The sequence below is a fragment of the Podarcis liolepis genome (genome assembly GCF_965112155.1).
Source record: "Podarcis liolepis genome assembly, chromosome: 17".
Taxonomy (NCBI): domain Eukaryota; kingdom Metazoa; phylum Chordata; class Lepidosauria; order Squamata; family Lacertidae; genus Podarcis; species Podarcis liolepis.
Genome location: NC_139571.1, coordinates 14,395,804 through 14,413,219, shown reverse-complemented (window position 1 = coordinate 14,413,219; position 17,416 = coordinate 14,395,804). Strand labels below are relative to the sequence as shown.

Here is a 17,416-nt window from a genome sequence, read left to right as displayed (position 1 = left end):
TGTGGTATTATTTCGGTTTTTTACTTCCATACAATGCTAATCACTGGGAAAGGCTGAAAACAGGTTTAAAATTAGAGCAATCAGCCTTGTAAACGGCTTTTTGTAGTGCTCATTATCATCACGAGTGCAACTCTGCAATTTATGCACCTTCTGGCAAAATATCTGTCCCTTTCTCCCCAAAATATGCAAACCCACAATGAGCACTTTCACGCAATGCTTGTTTCAGGGATCACCGGTTCCCCACCCACCTCTGATCCCGAGAATGAAGATATATTAGTTTATCTCTATCTATAAACAGATAGGCATAATAAAACCCTGCTGAAATAAAATACAATTCTCTCTCTCTCTCTCTCTCTCTCTCTCTCTCTGTGTGTGTGTGTGTGTGTAACTAAAAAGCATTGCTTACACAATTTGTATATAAATACGCATATGTATGCACATGGTGGGGAAATCTCAATGCATTTAATGCCAGGCTCCCAATTATCTTTGCAAATCAGATGTTAGGCTGAATCATAGATCAGCTCTGACTTCCTTACTCTGGTAGGTTTTCTCGTCCCCCCCCCCCCTCCTGGAGCATGAACTAGCTTCTGGGCTCTTACAACATTTTCTTATGAGCCGAATTCTCAAGATGAGTGGATGATTTCCTTTCGGTTCCCACAATTTATCTCCTCTTCACATGGCTCCGGGATTTTTCGCTGAAGGTAGGTCTCAACTGCCTTTGCGTTACTAATCTCTTAGGATATTATTGGTAGAGTCCTTCTCTTTTGCTCTTGGAGTTGAAAAGCCAGTGGGTGTTGCTGTGTTTGTGGCTGGCACAGAGACGCTTGGGGTTTTCATTAGACTTTTACAGTGCAATTTGCCTTATATATGTTCGCTTGGAAGGTAACTCCGCTGTGTCCAATAGCCTGTGCGTTGGGGATTGTCCCCTGAAGGATAAATAAGCTGACTCATTTAGAACGAGGTAATAAAATCAGGTGCACTCGCATTCTCCCTGCGTTGTTTTGTGTGTGCAATATTTAGTCTGGAAGGGATTGTATAATATAATATGTACTTAAAGACCTATTGCTTAATGAAATAGACATACTAACTTTTGAATCTCAGAAAGAGATTAAAAAGATGCTATCCTGCCTTGACGAAGCATAGGCAAGGTGCATGTGTGCCGTTTAGACGTTTCGCAAGCTGCTATTCCCTAAGGAATATTTGCAAGACATAATGGCCTCAATCTAGATAAAGATTAGCTGAGATGATGCTCCATTGAAAGCAAAGGGATGTTCATCATAACCTGTCTAACCCCCATTACATTCAATGGGACAGCCCAATCCCATGCTTGTTGGCTTGGATTGACAACTGACAGTGTTTCCTGCGACTTACTCTCAGGTTGAGTGTGCACAAGGTTGCAGTCTTCTTTTTTTAAAAAAATATATAATTTTTATTGATTTTTACATATTAGTTAGCATTCATACAACAGAACTTCGCATCTTATACAATCTTTTTGGACTTCCATCAGCCCCTCTGATGGTCTTCCGTTCTTATCGCTTACTCTGCATTTCTTAAATTCCTATTGCCTTTAATTATCTTAACTAACAGTCCCCCTCGTTATCTTTTTTTTTTTTTTTGCAATGTTTCAAATAGTTCACCTTACAAAACTTCTCGCAAACCTACGAACGTAATATGATCCTCACAATTACTCTCCAAATAATCCGTAAATTTATGCCAGTCTTCTGTGAATCTCTGGCCCCGCAGATTTCAAATTCTTCCTGTTAATTTATCTAGTTCTGTATAGTCCATCAGTTTCATCCTCCATTCTTCTTTTGTCAGTAATTCTTCTTGTTTTCAATTTTGTACCAGTAATATTCTTGCTGCCGTCATTGCATATAGAAATAATTTACAATCCTTTATTTTTATATCATCTCCTACAATGCCAAGTAAAAATGTTTCTGGTTTCTTAATAAATGTATATTTCAACATTTTTTTCATCTCGTTATATATTATTTCCCAGAAGTTTTTCACTTTTTTACATTCCCACCACATATGGTAAAATGTTCCTTCTCCTTTTTTACATTTCCAACATTTATTACTCACTTTAGACAACAAGGTTGCAGTCTTAGTCACTACTTGCCACAGCCAGATCAGAGCTGGAGAACTGGTGAGAGGGTCCCGAGAAGTTTAATCTGAATAGCTGATTTTGCCCTGGGAAAACTTGTTCAATCATTAGCCATTTGTTTCATGATCTGAACATTAAGAGGAGCATGTGGAGGAAGAAAGTGCAATTCTCCCTCTCCTGTCTTACTTCCCTGAAAGCTTCAAGATCATTTGAATTCCCCCTGCCCTGGCCAGTCTGGATCCAAACACTGAAATCAGCTGGTTGGAAGAAAAGTACTGGAGTGATTAATATTGTGTGTGTTTTAGACTACCCCACAATCTCACAAATATACATGGTTATAGAGCTGTAGTTGCTGCCACTAGGTCTGGGAGAAAAAATTGGTTCACTTCAAATTCTAATTCTAATGTGAACCTATCCAATTCAGACTTTCCCAAATGATGTGTGAACAGAGCTATCCTTCAAAATCTGCATTTCTCTGAATCCTATGGTGGAGCACCCCAACTAAATGCATATAGCAAGAGGGAATTGTGGCTATGTAAGTGAAAATAACATTGGTGTGAATCAGGCAAATTTCCATAGGAAAAGGTGCCTATTAGGATAAATTTGCATTAAAATGTGAATTTTCGCGAGGACTTAAAAAAAAAAAGCAAACTGATACAGAAATGTACAGAGCTGAACTGAAGGCTGCAAAAATGAGAAACTGAGATTCATAGATTTGCCTATCTACCTTAGCTCTCCCTTAAATTGGGGGGGGGGGGACCATCACTAGAACTGAAGGCATCTTCTCCGTATAGTAGCAGCAGCAGCAGCTGGTCCTTGTCTTCTGACATGACTCCTGCTTGTTTGCTCTCATTCCTACTCCTGTTTTGCCTCTTGGAAAGATATGGGGAGTGATAATTAAATTATTTATTAGTGAATAAGCAAATACACGCACTACAGAATCTCCCCTGTTTTTTTAGAAATTTAATTTTGTTTGGGAGGGTGGAAGGATGCACATACTGTAAATGTACAATCCCAATTAACCTTTTTCTCTATGTGTTTTGTTCCCTTCTTCTTCTTCTTCTTCTTCTTCTTCTTCTTCTTCTTCTTCTTCTTCCATAAATTTGCCTTTTGGGGGTGGCCTTTGAAAAATGCCATTGGGTTTGAGTTGCTTAGAGTTGCCATTCTTTTTTAGACTAGCGATTGGAAGACTTCGCATTGGGATCTTATTAAAGAGAAAGAAAGGCACCTCGTTGCAACATTTTATTTTGTATAATTACTTTTCTGTCTTTTTCTCTTTTTAATCCAGGATGGATTAAAATGAAACTTGAGTGTGGCATGGGAATGTTTGCCTTTTCTCCCTTTCAACTCGAAAAACATTTTCCGCGTCCAACATTTAATTTAGCAATGAGTTAATTGCAGGCTTTCGCTCATGCTGATCAGTTGATATTCTAACCTCCTTGGGAGAAACAGCTCTTTGTAGGTGGTACGATTTTTATCATTGTTCTTCTTTGGGCAACTTAAATATATATATATTTATATTCTGGGAATAATTGGGTTGTATAATGTTAGTCATACTTAGAGTAGAATGGGCAGGACTATGGCTGCAGCCCTAGGCTCCTCGTTACCTGGGAGTAAGCCCCAGTTGGATTTATTTCTGTGCAGATATGGTTAGGATCGCATTATAACTTAGGTTCATTCATTTCAATGGGTCTACTCCAAGTATCATTTAGTTGGATGCAACCCATTATATTACAGCTAGCACAGTTTTATATATTTTTTGTTTCCATCCCAACTTTTCTCCCAAGGAGGACATGATCTTCCTCCTCCTTTAATCCCCACAACTGCCCTGTGAGGTAGATTAGGCTGAGACCAGGCCCAGGATCTGGCCCAGGGTCACCCAGTGAGTTTCCTGACCTAGTGGAGATTTGAACACTGGTCTCCCAGGAATTAGTTCAACACACTAACCAGTGTTCCACACTGTCACAGACATGGGTACAGGGCCGGATTTAGGTTTGATGATGCCCTAAACTACTGAAGGTAGTAATGGGGCCCTTGATATGCCCAGCTGTCCTTCGACAACAACAATTTGTCACTGTTTTTTAGTGTTGAATATATGCTATATGGTAATTTATGGACCTCATAGGTATCTCAAGCCATTAGCCCATGTTGCCATGCAACCAGTCCATGCAGAATGTAGGCACCCTATATATAGAAAGGAGCAAACCAGTGATATTTTAGGGAGCAGGCAAGCAGGCGGGGCCCATGACTTACATTATAGGAGCCGACACAACACAAAACACTGTTGCTGTATGTAGGTTTTGTTTTATTTGGTTTTTATCTTATATTTTGGAATTGTGCATCCAGGTGTTTTTCCTTTAATTTTTTTTTGGGGGGGGGCAGGAGAGTGGGGCCCTAAGCTATAGCTTGTTTAGCTTATACAGAAATCTGGCACCTCACGGGTGTTTGCCATAACACTGAAAAAAGAAGAAGAGGAATTTGCTTGTTCTTGTTTGCCATGTGATTATTACTAGGGTGCAAAGCCGAACAGGTTTCCTGCACTGCTGTACCTACTGAAATCCCCTTTTCTACAGAACTACTAACACCAACAAAATGGAGCCCTGTTTTCTTTTGCATTTGGAGACACTAATGGAAGCACATATTTTGGTCAGAGAACCACATTACAAAATTCGGAGAAGCACACATTGCAAAGGATAGCCATGTTTCGGTTGCAGGATAGATTTGAGACATGCGAATTAGGTAGGTTTGCATTAAAATGCCGACGGAACCAAATTGCATTCCCATCTCTAAAACGGATGGATTTATAAATTTGTAACATTTTTCTGCTTTGAGAACTGGAGAGGGAAGTGGCCAGAGAATACCTGAGGATGTTAACTCAAGCCCCAAAGTTGAGAGTAATCCTTTGGCATTGGCCAAGATTTTGAATCCTTTGTTCAGATCCCATTCCCCCCCCCCCTCCAGACTTATTGGATGAGCTCTTAGACAAGCCACTTCCTCATAGCCTTAGCAACCCATCCGTTATTGGGGAATAATAACACTGGCCTCCCTTGCAAGAGTGTTGTTCAGATTCCTAAAGTAATGTACATGAAGTGCTTAAAATGTGTTATATAAACAGCAATTACTGGTATATGTTGGAAGGGTCAGATAACAAATATGAGAAATGTATCCTGCAAAGCCTCTGAGCTTTTCCCAAGACATTTCATGCTTCTCAAGTTGAAAAAAATACATATATTTGCATCCAGTTTTCTGATGTCTTCACATATGTGATTTGGGAGCCAGTGTGGTGTAGTGGTTAAGAGCGGTAGTCACGTAATCTGGGAAACCGGGTTCGCGTCTCCGCTCCTCCACATGCAGCTGCTGGGTGACCTTGGGCCAGTCACACTTCTGTGAAGTCTCTCAGCCCCACTCACCTCACAGAGTGTTTGTTGTGGGGGAGGAAGGGAAAGGAGAATGTTAGCCGCTTTGAGACTCCTGAAGGGGAGTGAAAGGCGGGATATCAAATCCAAACTCTTCTTCTTCTTCTTCTTTGCTACATTTTCTAACTTAGGATAATTCAAGACATGGCTGAGTTCTCTCAGGTCCAAATCCAGCACCGTGACTTCTAAGAGCTTATCCCGTTACAACCATAAGCATTGTTCTTTTCCTACCCACAGCACTTTTTTGCAACTTTTCCAGTCGTGCAGTATCTATTTTCTGAATACCTAGAGAGGCTGCTGACGTTTCCCCTTATCGCTTTGATCAGTTTTCAGCTGAACTTTATTGTGTCCTTGATACATTTCCTTAATATTGGAAATGGACCTGATGTCTTTCCTGTTGCTGTTTAGTCGTTTAGTCATGTCCGACTCTTCGTGACCCCATGGACCAGAACACGCCAGGCACTCCTGTCTTCCACTGCCTCCCGCAGTTTGGTCAAACTCATGCTGGTAGCTTCAAGAACACTGTCCAACCATCTCGCCCTCTGTCGTCCCCTTCTCCTTGTGCCCTCCATCTTTCCCAACATCAGGGTCTTTTCCAGGGAGTCTTCTCTTCTCATGAGGTGGCCAAAGTATTGGAGCTTCAGCTTCACGATGTGTCCTTCTAGTGAGCACTCAGGGCTAATTTCCTTCAGAATGGATTGGTTTGATCTTCTTGCAGTCCATGGGACTCGCAAGAGTCTCTTCCAGCACCATAAGCATCAATTCTTCAGCGATCTGCATTCTTTATGGTCCATCTCTCACTTCCAGCTCTCACTTCCTTTCCTAGTGTGTGCTAAATTTGGAAATTCTTAATATACTGGAAGTGAAGTCTATGCTCTGGCTATACAAATACAACTATGCACACTTTGTATGTTTTACGCTGTATACGGCTTCTACGCATTAGGTATGCTGCTGCGGATTTTGAATCTATATAGCTGCTATTGTTAAATATGCATTATGTAGTCTAGCAGCACCTGAGGTAAGCAGATAATAATTTATTTTGTCAGACTCTCAGGGGTTAAGTAGTGGTGTTTATTACTGGGCTGACTTTGTGAATAATGTGCTAGTGGTTCTTATTATGAATTGGTAATTATGACTATTATTTATATACTTGCTTTATTTGATTTATTTTTTGTTATTTTATGGCTATTATGTCACTTGTGTACATTGTTGTTTATTATGTCACTAAACAGCCCTATGGTCTTTGACTAAGGGCAGTATATAAATTTCTTAAACTAATAATAATAATAATAATAATAATAATAATAATAATAAAGCAGTTTCTGAGCTGTAAAGAAATATATATTCTGAAGTCAGTATTTCCAAACATCTTTGGTAAGGTATAATTCCTGATATCATAGAAATGAGGGTGCTTGTTATTGAGTTGTTGTTGTTTTTATTTTGATTATGTATTTTTTGGTTTTATATTCTGATTTTATTCTGTGAACCACCCTGAGACCTGGAGGTATAGGGGAGTGTATAAATTCAATAAATAAAAATAAAATACAGTTTGCCTTGTTTACCACATGCCCACCCTGGTCACGCAACAAGTATATTAGTTGGCATCTATGTCAAATATTAGCAACTATGCATTTCAGCTCCATTCAAATGAATATATCATTTGCCATTGACCTCAATGGGATTCAAACTGTGTACCAGACATGCATGGGTTTTTCTTCCTTTCATATAGGGCCATATTTAGGTTTGATGAGGCCCTCAGCTCCTGAAGGTAATGGGACCCTTTATGTGTCCAGCTGTCCTTTGTCAACAACAAATTGTCCCTGTTTTTTGTGTTGAATACATGCTATATGGTAATTTATGGACCTAATAGGTATTTGCACATAACAAAATATGTACATTTGCACATAACAAAATACGTATTTTATCAAAATAATTGTTAAAAAGTCCATGCAGAATGTAGGCACCCTATATATAGAAAGGAGCAAACCAGTGATATTTTAGGGAGCGGGCTAGCAGGCGGGGCTCATGACTTACATCATAGGAGCCTACATAACACAAAACACGGTTGCTGTGTGTAGTTTTTATTTTATTTGTTTTTTATCTTTTATTTTGGAAATGTACATCCGGTTGTTTTTTCTTTTAATTTTTTGGGTGCCCCAAGAGAGTGGGGCCCTAAGCTGTAGCTTGTTTAGCTTATACGTAAATCCGGCAATCTGTTGAAGCCAGCACACAGTTTATCACCAGTGCTTTCTACAGCCCTATACCAACCGTAACCCACCCCTGGCCAGATTCTTTACAGTCCATCCATTTTTGAAAACAACCATTGTGAGCCACATTATAAGTCCGACTGACACTCTTTGACTCGGTCGGTCAAAAGTTGTGCAGGCCTGATATAACACAGGAGTCTGAAATTACCAAAAGACAACACTGTATGAAAATGATCGCTTCGTAATAGCAATGACATTATTCGTTACTCTAAATATAATAGTTTTTGGGAATTTTTGAAGATCAGCAAGTTAAAGAGTTCTTTAAAAATGTAATCACAGCCCCAGATTGACAATATCTTGCTTTAAATCAAGCAAGAGTCTTTCTTCTCAACCCTCGGGTAATGAACGCTGTGCATTATGATAGATGTTCTGTCTGCTAAGCTTCTGCTCACGGTATTCTTCTTACAAATCAGTTTCTCTGTCAGCTAATCTTGCCCAGAGGCCACCATCTCCTGGGATAATCTCTTGCAGATGAAGCCCCCATTGCTACGAATGGAAGCTGTAGCAGTTAAAGTCCCGTTCATTTAAATAAAACTACCACAAATGACTGTCACAGAGGATGGTGCCAGTCTAAAATCCAGACATGTACCATCGTGTGGAAGAGTATCAGTCAATTTATTATTTTTATTTTTATTTTTTAAAAAAAATCAATAGCGACAATACTTAAATTTCTGGACAGCTGTGCCAAATATGGGGAAAGCCAAATATAAAATTATTGTATTAACAGTGTTTATAGTCTTATTACCCTGTAATTATATTACATCTCTGGCTGTTTTTTCTTTCCTTTTCATGCCTCCTCTAGCATACTGCTGCCTGAACTTGTTTGAAAAATGCAAAGTAGGTGAAGCAATCTCTTTTTATTGGCCAAGCTTGTATTTAAGGATTTGGGAGCCTTTGGGATCTTGCAGGGTTCTTTCTTAGACCAGGAGTTCAGAGAAAAGCACTATAGGGCATGCTCTGGTCCCAAGTTTAATAGTTTTAAGTCCCGTTGACCCCACTGGGGGAGCAGAGCTCATTCTAACATTTCTCCCATGGAAATCAGAGGGAGTTGAAAAATCCCTTAATCTCTGGTCCCATCATTCAAGTTCCCAACTTTCTTCAAAGGCAGGAAAAGATCAACAACAAATGCCATAGCATTCACTTAAACTGGGGGACAATAATCCACCCAGTTCCAGTGTGGATCTTTCCACAGATGGTTGGATGGTCAGATAAATGTCCCGCCTCTCGTGGTCACATGACTCAGGAGGGCTTCCTGTCACGGGCTTTCTTCCTCTTCCTGAATTTGAGTTCCCATCAAAGGCTGCAATCCTAACCCCAGTTACCTGGGAATGATCCCTGTTGAATGCAATACGACTAAGCAGACACAGAATTGTGTCGGAGAAAGAGAATTCACCACTGTAGAAAGGTGATTTTAATGTCTACCTTTGCAGCAGTGCATCTAGAGATGTTTTTATCTGGGCTAGAGATCAGAAGGCCTGGGGGGGGGACCAGAAAAATGGGGATGGGGGACCAGGTTTTTTTTCCGTTTTCCCCCAAAGCCATTTTTTCCCAGGAAAATTGGAAGGAAAAAAAGTCTGTGCAATATTCAAACTATCAAACTGGTTGTTTTCACCCCAAAATTTCCAGGAAAAAACGGCCTTGGGGAAAAATGGGAGGGAAACCCTGGTTTTTTCCAATCTTTCCGGGGGGGGGGGGGGGTTCCAGGCCTTTCCACCTCTAATCTGGTCCAGTGTAGAAGTCCAGGTAGCAGAAACATCTGCAGTGGAAATCTTTTCAAACAATGTGGTGATATGGATGAGTATCCCATTTCTCATTTTAATTTGCATTCTGGGACAGCCTTTTTTGCAGCGCAATCTGATGCATATCTCTTCAAAGGTAAGTCCCATTGAGCTCAGTGGGACTGACTTCCAGGTAAAGACCGGGGAGTTAATTAAGTAGATTTCAATGGGTTTCCATAGAATGTTTGTGTTGTGTTGAATCCTTATGAATAGGTCTGCAGTCTGCGTTCTCCAGGAACATGCATGCAGGAAGCGAGGGCAAAGTTCTTCAAGAATGATAACCACACAGCGCATATGATATTAGACAAGGGATCCGTGCCAGTTTCCTGTCTGGGCATATTCAGTGTGTGAGTCACTCGGAATACTTTGCGCTTGTAGTCAGATTGTGACTGAGAACATAGGAATGTTCAGCCCACCTCACCCTGGGTCCTGTCAACCTCTTCAAGCTTCCTTCAGGTGGAAGCTAGTCTTTTATAAGGGAAGCCACAGGGAACCCCCACTTGGGTTGAGGCTGCCATGTGAGGGGAAAGTAGGATCCGACACCTTTTCTTCTCCCACAAAGCCAACCCAAGGATTATCTCTCCAGAGCTGCTATGAACCACAGAAGGGGAAATTTGCAATCTTATAAGTGCAAGCTCCCACGTTTCTCCCTAGATAAAAGGTAAAGGGCCCCCTGACCATTAAGTGCAGTCGTGGCCGACTCTGGGGTTGCTCATGTCGCTTTATTGGCCGAGGGAGCTGGCATACAGCTTCTGGGTCATGTGGCCAGCATGACTAAACCGTTTCTGGCAAACCAGAGCAGCGCACAAAAACGCCGTTTACCTTCCGCTGGAGTGGTACCTATTTATCTACTTGCACTTTGACAGGCTTTCGAACTGCTAGGTTGGCAGGAGCTGGGACAGAGCAACGGGAGCTCACCCCCGTCATGGGGATTTGAACCACCGACCTTCTGATCAGCAAGCCCTAGGCTCAGTGGTTTAGACCACAGTGCCACCCGTGTCCCTTTCTCCCTAGATAAAGGTAAAGGGACCCCTGACCATTAGGACCAGTCGTGGCCGACTCTGGGGTTGCGGCGCTCATCTCGCTTTATTGGCCGAGGGAGCCAGCATACAGCTTCTGGGTCATGTGGCCAGCATGACTAAGCCGCTTCTGGCAAACCAGAGCAGCACACAGAAACACTAGCAGCAATTTAGGAGTACTATCTGGCCCATCACCTGGGGTGAAAAAATAGGTTCTCCTATGAAATAGTCCTGTCCCACCCCCATTGCCATGACTCTAATCCAAAATGGGGTTGTGCTGCTTTTTCAAAAATAAAATTACTTTGGAAGTTCCAAACATGGAGCTCCAATGTAATATAGCTGAACTATAAGCTCCTCAAAGCAGAGATCTGCCTTATTTATCTTGTTTCTCAATTATGCTGGTACATTAATAGTGTTAAGGAGCTTACAAACAAGGTTAAACCAGGTTTCCTCAACGGCGGCCTATAACTCCCATGATCCCTAGCTAGCAGGACCAGTGGTCAGGGATGATGGGAATTGTAGTCTCAAAACATCTGGAGGGCCGAGGTTGAGGAAGCCTGGGTTAAACTGAGTTTGTGTGCATAGGATTGCAGCAATTCGCATTCAGCCATGGCGTCTTACATGATTTGTAAATTCAGTCTCAATTAATAATTGACCTTAAGGGTCAAAGTACATGTTTTAATACAACATCAATATGCAAAGGCAAGAAAATGCAATATAAGCCAGAAAAGACCTGTAGTGATTATTATACAGCCATGATTTTATTTGTGGCAATGATATGGTTGGTTGGTTGGTTGGTTTGTTGGTTGGTTGGTTGGAGCACTCATAACAATGCCACAGAGCCCACTTTACAAATGTGTAACAAACAAAATAGAGAATGCTGTTGAATATGCTGGCTGATCATCCTTTGTTGGGCTAGCTCAAGATGACTAGCTCGATGTGAGTTAATTGTGTACTATTCCTGACAGCTTTATCTCTAGCTTTTGGGATGTAATACCCATCAGCACCTGTTGTCTTTGTCCATGGAGTTTTCTTGGCAGGGATACTGGAGTGGCTTGCCGGTTCCTGCTCCAGGTGGATCCCGTTTGGTCAAAACTCTCCACTATGACCTGTCCATCTTGGGTAGCCCTGCACAGCATAGCTCATAGCTTCTCTGAGTTATTCAAGCCCCTTCACCACAGCAAGGCAGTGATCCATGAAGGGGATCATGGATCCATGAAGGGGATCCATGAAGGGGATCATGGATCAGTGATCCATGAAGGGGATCTTAAAAAGCAGAGACATCACCTTGCCAACAAAGGTCCGTATAGTTAAAGCTATGATTTTCCCAGTAGTGATGTATGGAAGTGAGAGCTAGACCATAAAGAAGGCTGATCGCTGAAGAATTGATGCTTTTGAAGGAGGAGACTCTTGAGAGTCCCATGGACTGCAAGAAGATCAAACCTCTCCATTCTGAAGGAAATCAGCCCTGAGTGCTCACTGGAAGGACAGATCCTGAAGCTGAGGCTCCAGTACTTTGGCCACCTCATGAGAAGAGAAGACTCCCTGGAAAAGACCCTGATGTTGGGAAAGATGGAGGGCACAAGGAGAAGGGGATGACAGAGGATGAGATGGTTGGACTGTGTTCTCGAAGCTACCAGCATGAGTCTGACCAAACTGCGGGAGGCAGTGGAAGACAAGAGTGCCTGGAGTGCTCTGGTCCATGGGTGTCACAAAGAAGCGGACATGACTAAACGACTAAACAACAACAACCCATCAACACCTAAAGGAGAAGCAGAAAAACAATTACTTTTACGTTTCACTTTGGACAGAGATCGCTACAAATAACCTGATGCTGAAGCATTTGGGCTGGGATGGCTTTTTCCTGTGGGCTAGAAAAGGTTTCCCATCCTGACCCATTTGCTTCCAGCATTCTCTGCTACCATAATTGTGGATCAAGCAAATATGACAAAGATAGCATAATTATCAAGTACTGTATTTTCCCCATGTATAAGACTATATTTCCCCCCAAATTTTTTAAGTTTAAAATTGGGGGTCATCTTATACCGGGAATGTTGTAATGAAATATATAAATAATTTTATTTCTTAATTTTGGACTCAAAAAATAGGGGTTGTCTTATACATGGGAAAATACAGTAAAGATACTGAAAGTGTTTAGGGGTGGAGTTTGAGGCTGTCCAATATTAAATTAGATTCAAAAGGGATACTGGCAGGACCGGAAAGTCAAAGTTCATGAATACTTCAGAATGGGAGAGTCGCTGTTTGTAGCTGAGCCTCTTCCCTCTCAACCTCAGTTCTGTCTCTTTTTCTTTTCTACACATTAACTGCCAACTCTGTTGGTCTCCTCTCTGCAGTCTGCAAAGCTCTGCTCCCATGAAACAGAAAGAAAGAAGTTGTGGCTGATTGCTGAGTTTAGAAAACTACCACTACTTCCTTGTTACCATTTGATTACAAAAGCAGTCTTTCTCTCTCTCCTAATCAGGGCTGGATTTAGGTTTGATGAGGCCCTCAGCTACTGTGGGTAATGGGGCCCTTTATATGTCCAGCTGTCCTTTGTCAACAACCAATTGTCACTGTTTTTTTGTGTTGAATATATGGTACATGGTCATTTATGGACCTCATGGGTATCTCAAGCCATTTGCACATGTTGCCCTGCAACCAGTCCATGCAGAACGTAGGCACCCTATATACAGTGGTACCTCGGGTTACATACGCTTCAGGTTACATATGCTTCAGGTTACAGACTCCGCTAACCCAGAAATAGTGCTTCAGGTTAAGAACTTTGCTTCAGGATGAGAACAGAAATCGTGCTCCAGCAGCACGGCAGCAGCAGGAGGCCCCATTAGCTAAAGTGGTGCTTCAGGTTAAGAAGAGTTTCAGTTTAAGTATGGACCTCCGGAACGAATTAAGTACTTAACCTGAGGTACCACTGTATAGAAAGGAGCAAACCAGGGATATTTTAGGGAGCAGGCAGGGTCCATGACTTACATCATAGGAGCCAACACAACACAAAACACTGTTGCTGTAAGGAGGTTTTATTTTATTTGTTTTTAATCTTCTATTATGGAAATGTACATCCAGTTTTTTCCCCTTTAATTTTTTTGGGGGCCCCAAGAGAGTGGGGCCCTAAGCTAGAGCTTGTTTAGCTTATACGTAAATCCGGCACTGCTCCTAATATTAAACTCCCTGGGCACCTGGGCACCTTAGGAAGCCCTCCTTCTTACAGGCTGTCAGTTTATTGTTATATTTTCCTCCCGACCAGCTCTGATCACGCTTTTCTTTGCTGCATTTTTTTGTGATTTTAAATCTCTCCTGGGGTTCTCTCTCCAAAGAGTAGATAGATTAAAAAACTTTATTCGCATTAGCCAATGGCCATAGCAACAATAAAACATTACAGTATACGCAGAAAGGGAAATTTGATATAAGAGCACAATTTAAAGTCCCGAATCAGCAGTCAGTTAGTGGCCCTTATTCTGATTGCCCCTGCTATGAACCTAGCAACCTTTGCTGTTATCTGCTCATTTTGATCTGATAGAAGAAAGGACATTGTGGCAGTGGTTGAGCGCCCCGGGATGGTCAGTACGAGTGGGGTGATAATCTCATTCCTCAGGTCCATAGCTGTCAAGCGTCCCTTATTTGGCAGGACAGTCCCTTATCTCAGGGCCATGTCCCGCTGCTGTCCCTTATTGATGATGTCCCTTAAATAAGCTACTGAAGGTAATGGGGCCCTTTCTATGTCCAGCTGTGCTTTGTCAACAACAAATTGTTGCTTTTTTGTGTTGGATATATGCTATATGGTAATTCATGGACCTAATAGGTATCTAAAGCCATTTGCATGCAGCAAAATATGTATTTTATCAAAGTAATTGTTGATCCCTTATTTTGGCTGCTGATCCCTTATTTTCCAGTCTGCTGGTCCCTTATTTTCAAATCTGTAAGTTGACAGCTATGCTCAGGTCTTTGTAGAGAGTGCAAGACAGGAGGACATTTCGATGCTACCATCTCCACAGGGGCAGACGTTTCTGAGGCTGGATCTTCTGGAATCTCCAAAGAGTTCTTTCCCCAAACCCAGATCTTGGCATCCAGGGAAATTCTGCATATATTGCACCAACATTCCCGGCCTGCCTCCTGAAATTGTTCAGTCCCTGGAGGACTGCGAGATGCATTTTCAAGTGATTTGACCGTGGCTGGAAATCTGTACATGCAAAAGTAATGGGGAAGGAAGTTGCTACAGAAAAGCAAAATGTATTCCACCACCTAAAGTGGTTTGCTGCAGTCGTACGTACCTGTGACTTCCAAACTATATTGGCTTCTTAAACAATGGTGAAATATTAAGAAGAAAGATACATAAGAATCAAAGAAATCTCAACAAAGATTTTTATGACTCTTGTGCTGTTTCTGTGATAAAAGGTTGTTTGCACTGAATCATGGAAACCACAAACAGTTCTGACATGCGCCCAGAAACGTCTCAAGACCTTTGTTCTAATTTCATACATTCTTCGAAACAATGGCTGAGTCCCTGTTGAGGAGAAAAAAACGCCACACTGTCAGTTTACTTGTTTTATTTTCCTCACAATAGGCTTTGATCACATTCTGATTTTACTTTCCATAAGGAAATATTCCTCTTCATTACTTAATTCAGCTCTCCTTAATCATCAGTAGCTAAAATGGCACTGTTAAATAAGAGGCATTATTAAATACAAATTTATGATTCATCCATGACATTACATTGCTATTTTTTTAATGGCAACCATGACTTTTTCTATGGCTTCATACCAAATCGATAGAACCAGTAACTTCAAATCGAAGCAACGCTTGATCATGTCAATGAATAATTTCTAATTATAGCTTAATTTCTCCAATATCCCCCCGCACTGCCACCGCCGTATGAACACTGTTCCAACATTACAAAAGCTATTGTTACAATGAGAATCCTAAGTATAAAACATATTCTGGAAGTACATGTGTTTTGGGGGTTCAAAGAAGCCTGGGTTGCTTACCCTGTAAACTCTCAATTTCAGGTGTTTTACTAAAGTGACTTATACCATATGAAGCTATCTTATGCTGTGCTGGGGGACAAATTCACTTGGCTGACATTTTATTGCACATCTGCCTAATTCGCACTTGCTGAAGCAGTATGTCAAGTGAAGCACAGTATTCCTTCAAAATGCGATTCCCGTCCCCGCCCCCCCGCCCCGATTTTGGTGGTGCAGTTCTCCAGTCAAAAATTGCATTCCAAACAATCATATGTTAGAGGAAACTGCAATAAAAATGTGGGGAGACCCAGTACAGCATTCAGAAACTGGAAGGGAAATATTTTAGCAACTCTGTTACTGGTTTAAAGGGCCATTCGTGAACAAATGATGTGAAATTGCTAAATTGCAACTTGTCAAAGAGGTTCAATTCTATCACTGGTGGCCTATATAGGAATGACAGGGTGTGTTGTGCAATCAAGACTGCTTTGCAAATGGTTGATACAATTTTCACAGTCTGTATTTTATTTTACCGTATTTATTTAATTGCATTTTGTTTGCTTCTCACATTCGCTCCCCAACTTAGGATAACACTTTGTTCATCTGATGAAGTGGATTCTAGTCCATTGACGTTTATTCCTTAGTTAATTTGCTACAGGTTTTAAGGCATGGGTAGGCAAACTAAGGCCCGGGGGCCGGATCCAGCCCAATCGCCTTCTAAATCCGGCCCACGGACTGTCTGGGAATCAGCGTGTTTTTACATGAGTAGAATGTGTCCTTTTATTTAAAATGCATCTCTGGGCTATTTGTGCGGCATAGGAATTCATTCACCCCCCCCCCCAATATAGTCCAGCCCCCCACAAGGTCTGAGGAACAGTGGACCAGCCCCCTGCTGAAAAAAGTTTGCTGACCCCTGCTTTAAGGTATTCAAAGTTTCACAAAGACTCACTGATGTTTTTGCGGCGGCTGCTCTTGTTTATTATTAATATCATGCTTGCCGTGCAGGACGCAGCGACTAGCCGCTTCTGCTTAAAAAGGAAATATTACTGACAACACTTTGAGAAATCGGAAAATCTGATTTGTATAGAGGTCATGACGAATGTCCACAAAACCAAGTAAAATAATAATAATGTGAAATATTCTTCTTTTATTTGATGTGAGAGGGAGATAAATTTAAAACCATGCATCTGAGCTCGATTTACTTCGGCAGATCCTTCCAGTGGATGTTTTAACTTGTCTGTGCACAAGTTTGCATTCTTGAGAGTTACTATTTCTCCTGGGCCAAATTGCATGTGATGGCAGGCGACTGATGGCTTTAAACGGGACGGCCTCAATTATGTATTTAAAGCAGGAGTACAGTATGTGATTAAGGCTGCAGTTTCCCCCACTTACCTAGGAGTAACAGTGTCACGCAAGACATGTCTACTTTCACTATAGCTCAGTCGGTAGAGCATGAGACTCTCCATTTCAGGGTTGTGGGTTCAGGGCCGGATTTAGGTTGGATGCGGCCCTCAGCTACTGAAGCATAGCTGTCAACTTTGCCCTTTTCTTGCGAGGAATCCTATTCGGAATAAGGGAATTTCCCTTAAAAAAAGGGAAATGTTGACAGCTATGTGAAGGTAATGGGGCCCTTTCTATGTCCAGCGGTACTTTGTCAACAACAAACTGTCGCTGGTTTTTTGTGTTGAATATATGCTACATGGTAATTTATGGACCTCATAGGTATCTAAAGCCATTTGCAATTAACAAAATATGTATTTTATCAAAGTAATTGTTGAACTGAAATACAATGAAGAAGAAGTATATTAATAGTGAAATACAGTTAAGAAGAAGTATAGAAGTTTAATAGTGAAATAATT

General features: G+C 41.4%; 1 long non-coding RNA gene across 1 annotated transcript in view; it reads left to right on the top strand.

The window, feature by feature from the left end:
* The first annotated feature begins 575 nt into the window (after positions 1–575).
* Positions 576–17,416, top strand: part of LOC310697136 — a 44,681-nt gene continuing 27,840 nt past the window's right edge. The window contains exon 1 of the long non-coding RNA XR_014520953.1: positions 576–701. This is a non-coding gene — a long non-coding RNA (uncharacterized lncRNA). The remainder of the gene's footprint in view (positions 702–17,416) is intronic.